Here is an 18197-nt window from a genome sequence, read left to right on the forward strand (position 1 = left end):
TTCTGAGTTTTTCAGTCTGTCTTTGGATAGGGCTTTCCCTCTCTAAAGTCGTTTTTAAAAATTCTCCCATGTTCCCAGAGGAATGGAAATCATCAAGTCGAAGGTATACCTGTTCCCCAATGTTTATCACAGCACTCTTTACAATAGCCAAGAGTTGGAACCAGCCCAAATGCCCATCATCAGATGAGTGGATACGGAAAATGTGGTACATCTACACAATGGAATGCTACTCAGCTATAAAAACGAATGAAATACTGCCATTTGCAACAACATGGATGGACCTTGAGAGAATTATATTAAGTGAAACAAGTCAGGCACAGAAAGAGAAATACCACATGTTCTCACTTATTGGTGGGAGCTAAAAATTAATATATAAATTCACACACACACACACACACACAAAAAAAAACCGGGGGGGGGAGAAGATATAACAACCACAATTATTTGAAGTTGATACGACAAGCAAACAGAAAGGACAATGTTGGGGGGGAGGGGGGGAGGGAGAAGGGAGGGAGGTTTTGGTGATGGGGAGCAATAATCAGCCACAATGTATTTCGACAAAATAAAATTTTTTAAAAAAAGAAAGAAAAAAAAAATTCTCCCATGTTTTAATCTAGTACTTTTATGGGTTCCCCCCCCTCACTTAAATGTTCGTATCACCTGGAATGTATTGTGCTGTAGTATCACCTGTGAATGTATTGTGTGTGTTTCTGGATCTTGAATTATGACTATGGAAGATATAGCATCATACATTAGTCACTGGTTCCAAGTGTGTACTGCACCCAGGAGGACAATATCCCAAATCCATAAGGTAGTGTTTCTGAGTTAGTCATTCACCTACATCCTTTGTAGGTAGAGCCGTGCAGCCTGGGGCACCATAAACAAGTACAAAGCTTAGGCTTCATTTTTCCCACAGATTGTTCCAGAGGTTGTTCTTGCCTGTAGCTTACTAGAAATTTGGTGAGTTTAATTGGGTTAAGATGGGAGAATAGCAGATGGCTGTGGGAAGTAAGAAAATACTTTCACTGCCTGGGTGCTTTTTCTCTGGGGTGGTGAATAGCAGCAAATCTGTTCTCTTTCTCATTTTATCACTACATTTCCCTTTCACACTGCTCTATTTCATGCAAATGAGTTTAATTCTTCTCTTAATTTTCAGACTGGTATAAAATTTTCTTTTATATATATGACTGATTCTTCCATTATGCCCTTAGATTAACTGTCACCCCTACCTTACATAGAAGGTAGTGTACTATGTACATTCTTTTGCACTTTACTTTCATTTCACATTACCGATACATCTTGGAGCTCTTTGCATATAAGTACATAGAAATCCCCTTCTAATAAAAAACAAATGAATAATATTCCATTGTAGAGATGTATCATAATTTATTTAACTGTTCGTTAATGGACATTTGGGTTGTTTTGAAGATTACTTCAAATCTTTAAAACTATTCCATGAGGATTTTTGTTTGTTTTTATTTGCTTGGAGGTTTGGGTTTATTTGTTTTTTTCCCAAGCGTAACATATATACAGTAAAGGTCATGAATCTGAAGGGTACAGCTTGATGAATTTTTATGTGTATGTATATATTTATGTAATTACTATCCAGATCTAAATATAAAATGTGTTCATCAACCCAGAAAAGTTCTTCATGCCCCTTCCCAGTTAACAGCCCTTCAGAGGTAACCACTATTTTCACTCTATTGCCTCAGATTAGATTTGTAAATTCATGAACTTTAGGAATCATTTAGTGCATACTCTTTTGTGTCTGTCTTCTTTTTCACAACATATTTGTGAAATTCATTCATGCTGTTGCAATTTCTCAGTTTATTTCTATTTATCGGTGAGCAGTATTTCATTGTATGAATATAACCTAATTATATTTATCCATTCTCCTGCTAATAGACATTCAGTTTTCTGGTTTGGGGCTATTATACAAGAATGCACAGAGAAGCTTTATTTATATGTCTTTTGATTTATATATACACTTATTTTTGTTGGGTAAATACGCAGGTGTGGCACTGCTATATATCACACTTAATAATATTTTACGGTGGTTATTTGCAAAGGCCATGCTTACTGTTATAATTGTTCTTTACAAGTTGCTCTTAGCTACCTTTGTTCTCTATCCACTCCTTCTTAATATTCTATTACCCTTCCAGTCTACTAGCTACTGTCTACTAGGACAGTTCATTTGAAAAATACCTTTAGAGCCATTGAGACAAATCCTAATGCCTTCTGTTAAAGTTTTTTAAAAATAGAGGGAGACAAATCTGTAAGAGAATGTTTTACTTAGGAAAAAAGAATTGCAATCCGGGGCACACACAAATTTGGGTGGTCTCTATATGTCTGAAGAACAAAGAAAAGTCTGGGAGTTTTATCAGAGAGAGGAATGTTATGTTTTGTTTTGGAAAAAAGCTCATTGGCATTAGCAAAGTTTTGGGGAATTGGCAGGCTTTGGTTGGTAAGTGAAGGTGGTAAATAAAAGTATCTTGACAGGTTGTTGTGGAAAGTATTCATGGCAGGTTGTTTCAGCAGCTTCTAGGTAGATATTAGTTTTAGGATTACAGCAGGTTGTTTCAACAGCCGGGTTTGTAGAAAATTTTTCTTGGAGCAGGTGCTATGTGCCCCAAGTGCTTTTTCCTCCTGGCCCCTGGACTTCAATTTTAGTTTGGGTATGAAAGGAATGGCCTGATTTGTACAGCCAACTTTCACACTTCCCTCCATTCTTCATAATGTTGACTCCCTTTTTATAATTTCATCCTGAGCTTCTTGGTTATGGCACTTTTTTGTTTCTTCTCTTATACGTATTTGGGGTTTTTTCTCTGCTTTTCACTCACTTCATTTTCTTCTTTATCCCATGATGCTTTTCCTAAATCTTTTCCATCACCCTCTGATGCTGAATGGCAGTTAATGTTAATCACTCATTTATCCAAGTATTTACCATTTGCAACAGACATGGATGAGCCTGGAGAACATTATCTTAAGTGAAACAACCCAGGTACAGAAAGAGAAATACTGCATGTTCTCACTCATAACTGAGAGCTGAATCCATAAATAAATGAATGAACAGTAAAGAGAGATAAAGAGAAAGAAAGAAACAACAATCACAGCAATACATTGAACTTTTAGAAAACTAAAGGTCGAAAAGGGGAGGGGAGGGTGAGGGGGAGGGAGGCTAATGAGGAACTGGTTAACGGGCACAAACAATGATTGCTTATTGTAATGATGAATAAGCTAACTATACTGATCTAACCACCAGACAGTGTACACAATTATTGAAAATCAACGTTGTACCCCATATGTACGTATAATAAAAAATAAATGAAAAAAAAATCAAGTATCTAAAAGGCATCTTTTACGTGGCACAATTAGTGCTATGTTTGGGGTATCCAGACATGAATAAACTAAGTTCCAGACTTTTTCAAGGACCTCTGTGATAGTTAATTTTAGGGGTCAACTAGACTGAATTAAGGAACCTAGAGAATGGGTAAAGCATTAATTGTGAGTGTGTCTGTGAGGGCATTTTTAGAGAAGATAGGCATGTGAACACGGTGGACTGAGTGGGGAAGATCTACTCTCAGTGCGGATGGGTACTATCCAATGGGCCAAAGGCCCAGATGGAACAAAAAGGCAGAGGAAACACATGTTCTCTCTCGTTCTCTCTCTCTCTCCCCTGGAGCTGCGACATTCTTCTTCTCCTACCCTTGGAAATCAGAAATCCATGCTCTGCAGTCTTTGGACTCCAAGACTTATACCAGTGGCCCCCTGGGTTCTCAGGCCTTCTGCTTTGGACTGAGAGTTATATATACCATCAGCTTCTCTGGTTCTGAGGCTTTTGGACTTGGACTAAGATATACTACCAGCATCCCAGGGTGGCATTCCAGGGGCAGGGGGGTCTAGCTTGCAGATGGCTGTCGTGGAACTCATCAGCCTCCATGATCACATGAGCCAATTCCCCTAATAAATACCCTCACATAAATCTATATCCATATATATCTATACTATATCTATCTATGCATCCTATTGGTTCTGCTTCTCTGGAGTACCCTAATATGAACTCTTTTGAGAGACAGACAGAATAGAGAGCTAAGTAGGTGACTATGAAGTAGAGTGATAAATACTATGATAGATGTGTTCAGATGGGTAGGGTTTAAACTAGAGGCAAGATGAAAAGTTAAATGCAGTTGTAAAGATAAAGGCCAGAAATGTTGAGGATTAAAGTAAGACATGTCTGACTCTTCCCGATAGAGAAGACCTTGGAAAAGGAATGAAGTGAAAATTATGAATCAGAAAGAATATATAGACTCAAGTGAAGATAAATGATCACATCTCAACTGGAGTTGAGATGGGGAACAAAGGAAAGCCTACGATGACTATGCACATAGTTAAACAGAAATGTAGTATTTATATATATCCCAGTGATTTTTTCCTGTCTCCTGTCTGTGAATTTTTTAATTATTTCCAAACTGTACCATTTGCAATAACTCCTGATTATGTATTTTGTTGTTTTATGGGCTTTTTCCTCTACGTTGAAATTTTCTTCTTATTTAGTCAAACATTTAATAAATGCCTGCCATGTACCAAGCTCTGTCTTTGACTCTGACAACAGAATTCAGAGTCTCTAGTTCCCATAGAGCTTTATTTGTTGCATTCTAGTGGGAAAGACGCAATACATAAGTGAGAAAATAATAATTATATATTAAAATTAGTACTTTTTAGCAATAATGGCAGGTGGTGGTTAAGAGATCATATTCCCATTTTCTTCCTCTCTCCCCACATACAAAAAATAATTTTATATATTTAAAATAAACAGGTAGATGAACAGGTTAACCACTATAAACACTCCCATTTGGGGTATGGGGGAAGGAAGAACGGGAGGCACGGAGAAGTCTCTGGTCCTTGCGTGCAGACCCCTGCTTAGGGGAGGAGAATGTTATTTCTCTTGATAAGCAGCAGATATTTTGAACAAATGCAATTCACGAGAAAGTCAAATTGTGATGAAGTCCTTTATTTTGCTCCTAGACAATCCACAGACCGTTGAACGCTTTGGTTTCATTTATTCACCCCCTCCTGAATTGATTCCTATCTTCATTTATTTGAACCATACATATTTTTAAATTCCACAGGAAAGTATACTTTTTGTTATAAACAGTATTCATTTGATTTTACCCAATATTTATCATTTCCTTTGATCTTCATTTCTCCTTGCATCTCTGACTTTCCAACCAATGTATTTTTTTCTGTATTAAACACATCTTTTAGAATTTTCTTCAATGTGCATCCGTTATTGATGAAAACTCAGTTTTTGTTCATCTGATTTTTTCCCTTTATCCTTAATGGGTATTTTTATTGAAAATAGAATTCTAAATTGAAAATTATTTTCTCTCAACTCTTCCAAAATATCCGTCCTCTGATATTTGGCTTCTAATTTTGCCTTTGAGATGGCATCTGGCTATGCTCTTTTGAAGATAATCTACCTTTTTTTCTAGATGCTTTAATTTTATCTCTTTGTCTTTGGTTTTCTTCAGTTTCAGGATGACGCTGCTAGTTTGGGGGTTCTTATTTATTGTGCTTTGGTGTGTGTGTGTGTGTGTGTGTGTGTGTGTGTGTGTGTGATGCTAGAAGCTGTGATTTAGGTGTCATTCATCAGTTATAGATCATTCTCATCCATTATTTGTATAACTGTTGCATCTGGCCCTTTCTCTTGCTTTCACCTTTCCCTTCTGGGATTCTAACTTTTCCTCCACATCACTTATAACTTTTATAGTCAACAAAACTATTGCTTAGTTTTACAGCTATTTCTCACATGTAGGCAAATTTTCTCAGGACGGTACTGGCTTTGATCATTGGGATTACTCCCTTGGGTTTTCACCTTTTCCTAGATACTGATCCAAAATTTTTTAAGTATATTGTTATGTCTTCAACACTTTGAAGAGAATTTTTTAAAATGTAGTAACTAATAAAGTTATGATCTTTGTCTCTTATGTCACTGCTTAATTCTCTCTCTCTCTCTCTCTTTTTTTTTTTTTTTTTTTTGGACTCTTCATGGAGAAGAGCTATACCTCAGAATTCAGGCATATTGCAGGGACTTCTTTCATTCAGATTCTGTTATTATCACATCCTTCTGTCCTTCTTAAGAATATCTACCTTTAAGGATTATTGTGAAGCTTAAAATAATTAAATATCAAAAACAAAAGCTGCACAAATTCAATATTTTAAAAAATGATCTGATTTGAACAATTAGGGAAATATACATTCTCATTTACTCATAATAGGAATGTAATAGGTATATAGCCTATTTGGAGGAAATTTTTAGGTTTTCTAGGAATTAATCCAAAAGATACTCCAAATATATCTGTCAAGTTACATGTGCAAGGATATTGCATGCAGACTCTTGTGTTGTTAAAACTTCAATAAAATTTGAATGGATATCAGTAGGAAAATCACTTAATAAAACTTGATGATTTATATGAAGAATGCTATTTAGCCATTAGAAGTAGAGACCAAATTCTGTTGAAAAGTACAGATGTCCAAAGCATAGGATCACTTGAAAAAAGCAAATTGTGAAATACTTGCATTTTTTTTTAAAACTTGAAAACAACTATCTTCCAGTTGCTTACTTTTCAGCTTTTACTTTAGGTGTACTATGGCCTGATCCAACCCAAGGTTTATTTATAATCACTAATAACATATACATGAATTTTTTTGTTTCATTTAAAAATCTTCAGTTTATCTAGAATTTATTTTTGTAGAAGATGTTGTTGGGGAAATCTAATTAAAAACAAAATCTTTTCCTGTAGTGGATTGAATTATGTCCCTCCAAAACTCATTGAACCTTGAATTGTGTTCCCCAAGTTTTATGTATTAGAAACTTAGCTTCCACTGCGACTGTTAAGAGGGCGGGAAATCCTATCATGGTAATTGAAAGGGGGAGCCTCGAAGAGGTGATTGGATTGTCAGACCATGCAATAGTGAATGGATTAAAAATGGTGGTCAGGGTCGTGGTTCTGAGGACTTTAAAAGAAGAGGAGAGTCTGTGTTTGTGTCTCTCTTGAGCTTTCTGCTCTCTCAGCTTCCACCAACTTGCAATGTGAGACCCCTGGGTCACTGTAGCCACCACCAGATGGACTTTGGTCTTCCCAGCCTCAGAAACTGTAAGCAATAAATTTCATTTTCTTTATAAATCACCCAGTTCCTTGTATTCTGTTAAAGCAACACAAACGGATTAATACACCTCCCAACCCAGAAAATCTCTTCAAAGGGTAAAAGAGAAAGAAAATAATTAGTGAATATGCATTAGACCAGAATGTGATACATATAACATGTACTCTGATAAGAAATTTTAAGACAGAAAGAAATCTCACCTTTTTATATGGCCAAGCAGATACAACCCATTACATAAATGTTCTCAAAGTAAACAATAACTAGCTCTCAAGTACAGAATTTATTCTAGATTTTACCTGGTAATTGGGGTGGTCATTTATGTTTGATAATTGGCTTTATCCAGTGAAAAATAAACTTCTTATATATCTATGAAAGGAGGTAGTTTTGGAGTGAAGTGCCCTCTGAAGTTAAGCTTCTGCCCTTCCATGAAACAGAAACTGAGAGATAGGGGTGCTGTCTCCCTCAATGATTATGTTTCAAAGAGATAGCTCTCAGGTCCTTAAAAGGGACATTTATGGATTATAAAACTGGCAAGAGGCTTATTTAGACTTTAAGAAGATTCACATATATTTTATACAAAAAGAGAAAGAACTTACAATTACAGATTTTCTAAAGAAAATGTTCTAAGAAAAGGTGGGCGATGACATCTCTTCCCTTATTTTTTCACAAGGAGAATTAAGCCTCTTATTTTTAATTTGTATTTGCCCTTACAATGTGAAGTTGGGAATAAACTTCTACCTATTTCTTTTATATCTATTTCTAGATGGTGGTCCCCCAATAATTTGATATGCCACATTCTAAGGTCATAGGGCCCTGGAGGTCATCTCAGGGAAATAAAGAAAAAAACCTTTCTCTGATTTCTTCAACTTCAGAGCCTGATGTGTGTGTTTAACTCTGTGCCAAAGGGCCCTGTCTTCTGCTGGACACCCATACAATCAAGATTAGAGGCAACAAGAACTGTTACAGGTATCAGCTTGTTCTTGTGGATACCAACTTATTATAATTCCTCACATTATAGCCATTCCCCCTTCCTGATAGCTTCCATTAAGAACTTCAGTCTCCAAGATAAGAAGCAAAGACAATAGCCATATGAAGAGTACTTATCCAGCTCCCACAACTTTGTAAAATCAAATCCGTTTATATGTATAGTGTGCATGTGTTTCTACTTTTCTGATTGGCCCCTGTTAACAATATTAAAGCTTATACGTTTAGGACAATAAACCAGTCACCATGATATTAGATGGATGAAATTAGAGAGATTTGTGAGTCTGTATTACTGGAACACCTGTGTTTTTTACACTGTGTTACTTCACATTTGCTGTGTCATATGGATAGAGGTGATACAGGTAATTTAGAAAGATACTATTGAAAAAGCAAAGACATTGTGCTATCCATATCAATAATTCAAAGTAACCTCGACATCAGGAGTAAAAAGTGTAAGTGGGAAAGTAGAAATGTAACCAGGAACAAAAACATAAGAACCTAGCAATTCAGACTATATGCCACTCTTGCAACAAAGATCTGATTCTTCATTTAGAATTTTATATGAGTTCTGCTCTGACTTCAGAGCAATTAAAAAACAATCGAGAATAAAAACTGAAGACTCACTGCAATAATTTTCACTAGAAACTAAAATGGAAAAAATACGAACACAGTAGCCTACATTTTTGTGCTGTGCTATGTAGGCAAGGAGAGCAAAATATTGCAGACTACAGCAATGTAAATATTAGGAACTTGTAGTTATTGAAGGTATCACAGAAGCTCTGGCTCATAAGCTTATCATGAAACTATACAAAGCCCAAAGGACTATGTTATCCTTAGAATGCAGTAAAACATAGTGCCATGGCATTCCTTTCACTAAATGATGATAGGCCCTGTTTCAGAGTGTGAATCTATGTCTGGAAATCTATTCCCAGTCAAATACTACATAGAAATAACATATTGTCAAAATAAGTTTTGCTTATTTGTCTCATGTGTCTTTCCAACACTATGTTTTTTTCTGTCCAGTGTAAAAATTATTTTTGCTAATCATTTTGTTAAGAGATAAGAACAGAATTGGTTGTTCCGTGTCCCTCAGCTTTCTGATTTCATTGCTTGGAATCAATTGCAGCCTTGACACTCAAGACCAGGTTGATGTGGTGTGCTTATATAGCCCATGGCTAATAGCACTATTCTCACCTACTTCTATATTCTTCCCTATTTCCTGATGGTTGCAAGCCTAGGAACTATATCTCCAGTTATGGCAATTACCAAGATTTTGTCACACGTTTTATCTATCCCTTTTTTAAGGGTTTCATTTTTAGTTTTTACCAATATCTCGTAAAATAAATTTCAGAAATCAAGTTATTTTATTCCTAAATACTTTATCATGCATCTCAAAAAAGTTTATAAACATTTTATTACATGACACCAATGCCTTTACTAATCTCAACCAAATGAAAAATAAATTTCTTGATATTACCTAATGCCCAGTTGTTGTTGAAATATTCCAGTGTCTCAAAATATCTTTGTATATTTGGCTTCTTTGGGTCAGGATCCAAATAAAGTTGCATTTGATCTTATTTCTCGACATCGGACACAGTCCCCCTACATTTTTAAAGATACAAACCTTTTATTTAAGCATTATATGCATTAATAAAATTGTAAATATTCATATAGATATATAGTTCAATGAATTTTTACAATATGACACACCTGAATCACCAGCAAACAGCCTGAGGAATTATTACCTGCCCAGAACCCTCCCTGGTTCTTCTTTGCCATCATTACCAGCCATGGTTAAACACTTTTCTGATGTCCAATTGCATAGGTTATACTTGCCCATTTTGGCAAGTTATTTGAATAGAATCAGCCAGTATGCTTTTATGTCTGTCTTCTTTTGCTCAATGTTATGTTTTTAAAATGTCTTTGCATTGTTACATATAGTTATTTTTTTCATTATGATATGCATTAACACTGAATATGCTATAGTTTTTCATCGAATCTATTATCATTAGGTGTTTCAGTTATCTACTTCTGCATAACAAATCACTCCCAAACACAAAACCACAAGCATTTGTTTGCTCAAAATCATATGCATCAGCTATTTGCGCTGGCCTTAGCTGGTATTCTGCTGAATTCACCTGAAGTCACTCATGTTGGTGTGGTCTCTTCACTGCTTGACTGAGACTAGATGGTTCAGGATGGCTGGCTCACATTTCTGGCAATTTGTGCCAGTAGCTGAGGCACTTCAGTTCTCCTTCATGTTGCTTATGCTTCAGAAATCTACAAGAGTTTCTTCACATAATAGCAAAAACATTTCAAGAAAACAAGCCACAATGTGCGATTGCTTATGAAGCCTCTGCCTGTGTTATGTTTTCTGACAATTCACTACCCAAAGCAAGTCACAAGGCCAAACCCAGAGTAAGTGTGAAAGGGAACACACAAAGGTATGGGTAACAGGAGGCATGACTCGTTGGGTTCTGTTAATGTAATAGTCTACCACAGTCTGCCCTTTCACCCCAATTATTCACATCCTTTACAACCTCTCAATAGCCATAAAATCTCATCCATTCACAGTATCAGGCCAGAAGACAGTGATACTGTGATTCTCATGAGGTTCCTCAATTATAACTCTTTTTGAACCAGATATTTGTGAACTGTAAAGACAAGTTGTCTGTTACCCCATACTCAACATACAGTGGTATAATAGAAACAGGATAGCCATGATACATCCATTCAAAATGGAAAGAGGAACAGGAGGTGCAGGACAGTCATGATCCATAGCAATTCTGAAATCTAGTTGGGCACTTGTTAGGCTCCATTACTCTGGGTGAGGTTTATCGAATTTCTTTTTTTTTTTTTTTTTTTTGTCGTTTTTTTGTGACCTGCACTCAGCCAGTGAGTGCACCGGTCATTACTATATAGGATCCGAACCCGCGGCGGGAGCGTCGCCGCACTCCCAGTGCAGCACTCTACCGAGTGCGCCACGGGCTCGGCCCTCGAATTTCTTGATTAAGGTGCAGTTCTGCTCCCTAGAAATGGTTCAATGATCTTATTTTTCCACAGCTTTTTGCTCTGCCCTCTGAGAAGTCCTTCCTTTTCCATTAGGAAAGGTCTAGTTCCTCAGCTTTCTCAGCCTGCTTCCTGCCCATAGAAAATTGGAGGACCCAGAATTTTGTCTGTCCTGTCCGAACTCACACAATACTTCTAAAAACTTTGTGAGTTTCCTCTGAGTGTGAATGGGGTTCACTGCATGCTCCCAAAGCCACTTTCATAATTGTTTTCAGTGAGACCGTCTTTAATTTGGACAGTGTAGAAGGGTGATCTGGGACCATACCTGTAATATTCTTAGATCTTCTGTCTAGATGAGTGTCTACTAGTCGGTGCCTTAAATCTTCCTGAAGTCTTAAAGAATCTTAGAGCCACATGCTTTCTTTGATCTTTACTCTGATGCTTTTTTTGACTTTGAAAATCTTTGCTAACTGTAACAACTGGAAATTTGAAAAAGTTTCATTTTATAACCCAGCAATTTCTGGCTCTTTCACATTTCCTCTAATTATGCTTTCAAATTGAGCAGGGTTTTTTTTGTTTTTGTTTTTGTTTTCTGCTTATCTCTCTTCCTGTACATACCTCCCAAAAGCCAATTGGCATTCTGTCTGTAAATCTTAGTGGTGATTTATTACACATCAATAGAAAACTAATATACCATCTAATATGTCATCTGTTTCTAGACTTTCTGTTTCATTGACTAGTTAGTATACATTTGCACCAATACCACACAGTCTTATATAACTATAATAGGTCTTATTATATGATAGTGTAATTCCTCTGGCGTTGTTATTAAATTGCTTTAACTGTTCCTGGTCCTATGCATTTCCATATGAATTTTAGGACCCTCTTCTCAGTTTTCCTACACATATACATATTTCTTAAACTACTGAAATTTTTATTGGAATTTCTTTGAATCTGATAGATTATTTGATAATATTTGACCTCTTTAAAATATTGAGCCTTCTAATTCATGAATATGGTATATTCTTTCACCTTGTATAATTAATTTTTATCAATATTACTTTATAGTTTTCAATGTGAAGGTCTTATACATCTTTTCTTAAACTGTAGGTATTTGATATTTTTAGATGCTTTGTAAAAGTATTATTAAAGAATTTGATTTTCTATTTGTTTAATACTTTAGTCAATCTTTACATACTTCTGTACCCAGAGACTTTGCTAAATTCACTGATTAATACTAATAACTTGGTTTATTCTTTTATTTTCGTACACCATCATTTTATCTAGAAATCATGACAGTTTTATTTCTTCTTGGACAGTCTTTAGGCCTTTTATATCTTTGGCTTGCTTGTTTTGCTCTGGCTATGATCTCCAGTACAATGTTGAATGGAAGCTATGATAATATGCATTATTTTCTATCTTAATCTCTGAGAAAAACATTTCTATATTTTACTGTTAAGTATAATTTCTGATGTAGGTTTCTGTAGTATTTTTTATTAGGTTAATTAAATTTCCTTCTATTACTCATTTTGCTAAGAATTTTTGTTTTAATGGCAAAAAAAGTGTTGAGTTTTGTAAAATGCTTTTCCTTCATCTATCAAAGTGGTTGTTATTTTTCTTTACTTTCTGTTAATGAAATGAATTGCATCAATTGATTTTCAAATGTTAAATCACTATTCAGACTGGAATCAATCGCACTGGTCATAATGTTGTATCACTTTTATATATCACTGGTTTTATTTTGCTAATATTTTATTAAAAATTTTGGCATCCATGCTTATGAGACAAATTGGTCTTTCCTGATTTTGAACCCAATATTATGCCAGCCCCATAAGATTGATTTGTAAGTATTTCTGTATTTTTGTTCTTTGAAAGAATTTGTACAATACTGATATTATTGGTTTCTCACAGATTTGCAGTAGTTTACAGATAAAGCCCAATGGTTATTAGCATTTTTGTCAGAAGCTTTTTCTTTTTTACATAACAGATTTATTTATTTATTTTTAAATTTTTATTGAATCGTAATTGGTTATAAATATTTTGGGTGTTCAACGTTAACATATGTTGATCAAATCAATATTACTAGCATGTATATTGTTACAAACCATACTTATTCTTTATGCCCTTTGTCCAATATCGCCCCATCTCCATCTCCCTCTTCCTTCCCTCCTCTAATTACCCTAGATTTCTTCCTTCCTTCTGAAGGAGTAATGGTTTCTCTGTTGATTTGTTGCCTAGATGATCTGTTCGATGCTGAGAGGTGTGTCCATGTCCCCCAATATTATCATAGAGCAGATGCTTCTGTCAGTCTGGAATGGGGTTTGTGGGGCAAGACATCCTCTTCTTTTCTCTGGTCTCTGCTGGTGACTCTCCTTGTGTCAATGCACTGCAGTGGTTGGCAGACCATCTGCACAGTAGTTGTGGCATCTAGCCACTTTTGCAGCAGCCATGGTTATTGTCGTGGCTATAGCGGGCCACCCACGTGGAGGTGATGTTTTTGGCATATTCTTTACGTAGTTGGTGGTGGTAATGGTGGTGTGCCTGGTTGTGGGAGGGGTTCTGGTCCCCAGCTCCATACTTCAGGATCCCAGGCAGTCCCCATGGCACTGACACTGTGCCTGGTTGTGGGTGGGGGGCCTGGTCCCTAGCTCCATACATCCAGACCCCAGGCAGCCCCCTTGGCACTGGTGGTGTGCCTGGTTGTCCCCCATTTCTGGCTTGGTAGCCCAGGGGACTTCTGTTCCTTCTAGGTGTTGTAGGTGTTCTTTGGTGAAATGAGACCTTTACTATTTAATACCAAACTTTGTCTCTGGTTGTGGATATTCTGTTTTTTCCTTCAGTTCTGTATTGGATTATTTGATGTTCCCACCATTTAAACTCTGTGCTGGAACTAATTTGTTGTCCTTTGCTTACTTCTAAAGTGGGAGAACTTCCTGTGGGGACCAGTACTTGAGCTCTGTGGTTGAGCTAAATTGCTGCTTTGCTGTTGGTTCCCTGGGGAAGGCTTTTTTGTGTAGCTCAGGTTTTAATGGTTGACTTTATAGGACTTCCGGGTTTAGTGAAATCCAATGCACCTGGGTTGTGTAGAAAGACTGGTCTGGGCCTGAGTCTTTTCATCAAACTGCCCCTGATGCAATTCTATATTCCTGACGAGTCTCCTCTGAGTGGTCCTATGCTGATTGGAGGGCAGATCAGCTGTCCTTGCTGTGTCCCAGTGTTCTCCTGGTGGGCCCATCTCCCCCACCACCCATGCTGCAAAACATCCCATGGGATGGGCTGTATGCCAGTCCCTTGCAATGACTCACCGGCCTCTGAATGGCTCCTTTTTTCAGTTGTTGTGGCACCTCCTATGTGGGTTCCCGTGAACCACCTATTAGTGGTCTTGCTGTCCTGGGGGCCACCAAGGCCCTGTTCTCCCCTGCCACCTCCATGCAACTTCATCTGGAGGGCACAGCTGTGCCTTTTGCTGGCTCCTGCTCCGTGTGCTAAGCAGCTCCAGCCTGGAATCAGCAGGGGCTGGAAACAGTCAGAGAGGTTTTTTCTTTCTCTTATCGTGGCTTCTCTGGCCTTCATGCAGGTCTCTCCTTCTCTTCTCCTGAGCTCTAGCAGCCCCAGCTTGGCTGTCATTGCTTTTTAATAGTTGTAAACTAGTTGATTTGTGGGAGCGTGTGATGCTGGGGACCATCTATTCCTCCATCTTGACTGGAAGTTCCATAACAAATTTATTTACTTTACTATGTATCAGGTTTTTCAGATTTTCTATTATTTTGTAGGTTCTGGTAAATTGTATTTTCCAAGGAATTTATATATTTTATCCCATTTGTCAAAGTTATTGTTGTAAATCTAGTAATTTCCTCTTACTATCTTTCTGATGTCTATAGGATCTATGCTGATGTTATTTTCTCATTCTTGATAACTGGTGTTTTTATCAACTTTATTAGGTTTTTTCAAAGAACCAATATGCAGCTTTATTAGTTTTATGTATTGTATTTTGTTTTCTATTTTGTTGATTTCAACTCTTACCATCGTTAATTTTTCTTCTCTTTGTTAGGCTTGATTTTCTTCATCCCCCTAGCTTCTTGGGATAGAATCTTAAATTATGTCAGCTTTCCTTCTTTTCTTATATATGCATTTAAAGCTATCATCCTTCTTAACACTAACTTAGCTGCATACTATCAATTTTTAATGCCCCATCTTTATTACTATGCAGTTCAATATATTTTTAAAATTTTGTTGTAACATTTTCTTTGGCCCATGAATTACTTATAATGTGTTACTTGATTTTTTTTTTCCCCTCAGGATTGCTTTGGCTATTTGGGGTCTTTTGCTGTTCCATATGAATGTTAGGATTGTTGTTTTCTATTATTAAAGAATGTCATTGGTATTCTGATGGGGATTGCATTGAATCTACATATTGCTTTGGGTAGTATGGACATTTTCACAATGTTAATTCTTCAAATCCAAAAGCACAGAATGTCTTTCTATCTTTTTTGTGTCCTCTTTAATTTCCTTCAACAGTGATTTGTAGTTCTCATTGTAAAGATCTTTCACTTCCTCAGTTAAATTGATTCTAAGGTTTTTGGTGGTGGTGGTGGTGGTGGTGATGGTGGTTGTAGTGGTGGTGACTATCATAAGTGGTGTTGCTTTCTTGATTTCTCTTTCTGCTAGTTCATTATTAGAGTATAAAAATGCTACTGATTTATGCGTATTGATTTTGTATCCTTCAGCTTTACTGAAATTGTTTATCAGCTCTAAGAGTTTTTTAGTAGAATCTTTAGGTTTGTCTCTATATAGGATCATGTCATCTGCAAACAGGGACAGTTTGACTTTGTCTTTTCCAATCTGGATGTCCTTTGCTTCTTTCTCTTGCCTGATTGCTCTGGCTAGTACTTCTATTACTATATTAATTAGGATTGGTGAGAGTGGCATCCTTGCATTGCTCCTGTTCTTAAGGGAAATGCTTTCACCTTTTCCCTATTCAGGATGATATCAGCAGTGGGTTTGTCGTATATGGCTTTTATTGTGTTGAGATACTTTCCTTCTATACCTAATTTGCTGAGATTAGGTATGGAAGGAATGTATCTCAACACAATGGTATTTTGATGGGGATTATCATTATGAGGGGATATTGAAACTTGTAAAATGCTCTTTCTGTGTCTGTTGAGATAATCATATGTTTTTTGTCCTTGATTTTGTTGATGTTGTATATCACATATGTTGAACCATCCTTGCATCCCTGGGATGAATCCCACTTGATCATGGTGTATAAATTTTTTGATATGTGCTGTAATCTGATTGCTAATAATTTCATTGAGAATTTTCATATCTATGTTCATCAGAGATATTGGCATGTAGTTTTCCTTTTGTTCTATCTTTGTCTGGTTTTTGTATCAGGGTGATGCTGGCCTCATAGAATGAGTTTGGGAGAAGGGCTTCTGTTTCAATATTTTGGAACAGTTTGAAGAGAATTGGTATTCATTACTCTTTAAAGGTCTGGTAGAGTTGAGCAGTAAAGCCATCCTGTCCTGGGCTTTTCTCCGTTAGGAGACTGCTGATTAGTGCTTCAATCTTGTTGCTTGTTGTTGGTCTGTTCAGATTTCATATTTCTTCTTGGTTCAGTCTTGGTAGTTTGTATGTGTCCAGAAATGTATCCATTTCCTCCAGGTTTTCAAATTTGTTTGTGTATAGTTGTTCGTAATAGTCTCTAACAATTCTTTGTATTTCTGTGGTATCAGTTGTTGTCTCTTTTTCTACTTATGATTTTTGTTATTTAGGTTTTCTCTCTTTTTCTGTTAACCTAGGTAATAGTTTGTCTATTTAGTTTATCTTCTTAAAAAAACCAGTTTTTGTTTCATTGATCTTTTGTATCATTTTTTGAGTCTCTATTTCATTTAATTCTGCTCTGATCTTAATTATTACTTTCCATCTACTAAGTTGGGATTGGATTGTTCTTGTCTATCTAGTTCTTTGAGTTGTAGTATTGCATTTTTATTTGAAATCTTTCTGTTCTTTTGATGTAAGTATTTATTGCTATAAACTTCCCTCTTAGTACTGCTTTTGCAGTATACCACAGGTTTTCATATCATGTGTCTTTATTTGCATTAGTTTCAATAAATTTTTTGATTTCCTGTTTAATTACTTCTTGAACCCTTCGGTCATTCAAAAGCATGTTGTTTAATTTCCATGTATTTGTACAGTTTCCAGAGTTTCACTTGATATTGATTTCTAGTATTAACCTGTAGTGGTCTAAAAAGATACTCAAAATAATTTCAACTTTTAAAAATTCATTGAGACATGATTTGTGACCTAACATATGGTTTCTCCTGGAGAATATTCCACATGGCAATGATAAGAACATATATTCCATAGTTCTTGGATGAACTGTTCCGGAGATATCTGCCATGTCCAGTTGGTCTAAGGTATAGTTTAAATCCTGTGTTCCTGTGTTTCTCCATTGATTTGTTGCCTAAATGATCTGTCCAGTGCTGAGAGGGGCGTTCAGATTCCCAAATGTTATCATATTGGGGTCTATCTCTTTTGTTACATCTAATAGTGTTTGCTTTCCATATCTGGTGAACTCGTGTTGGATGTATATATATTTATGATTATTATGTCTTCTTGCTGGATAGATCTCTTTATCATTATATAGTGGCCTTCTTTGTCTCTTTTTATGTTTTTTGGTTTAAAATGTATTTTATCCAATATAGGAATAGCTACTCTTGCTTGTTTTTGGATTCCATTTGCATGGTATATCTTTTTCCATCCCTTCACTATTAGTCTATGTGTCTTTACAGGTGAGGTGAGTCTCTTGAAGATAGCATATAGTTGGGTGTAACTTTTTAATCCAATCAGTCAGTCTGTGTCTTTTGAGTGGGGAGTTTAATCCATTCAAATTTAGGGTTGTTATTGAAAGGTATTGTCTTACTCTTCGCATTTTATCAATTTTTGTTTGGATGTTTTAAATATCTTTTGTTCCTTCTTCCCCTTTTATTATTTGTCTTTTATGTTTGTTGGTTTTTTGAGGTGCTATGGTATAG

This window comes from Cynocephalus volans, chromosome 10 (genome assembly GCF_027409185.1).
Source record: "Cynocephalus volans isolate mCynVol1 chromosome 10, mCynVol1.pri, whole genome shotgun sequence".
Classification (NCBI taxonomy): Eukaryota; Metazoa; Chordata; class Mammalia; order Dermoptera; family Cynocephalidae; genus Cynocephalus; species Cynocephalus volans.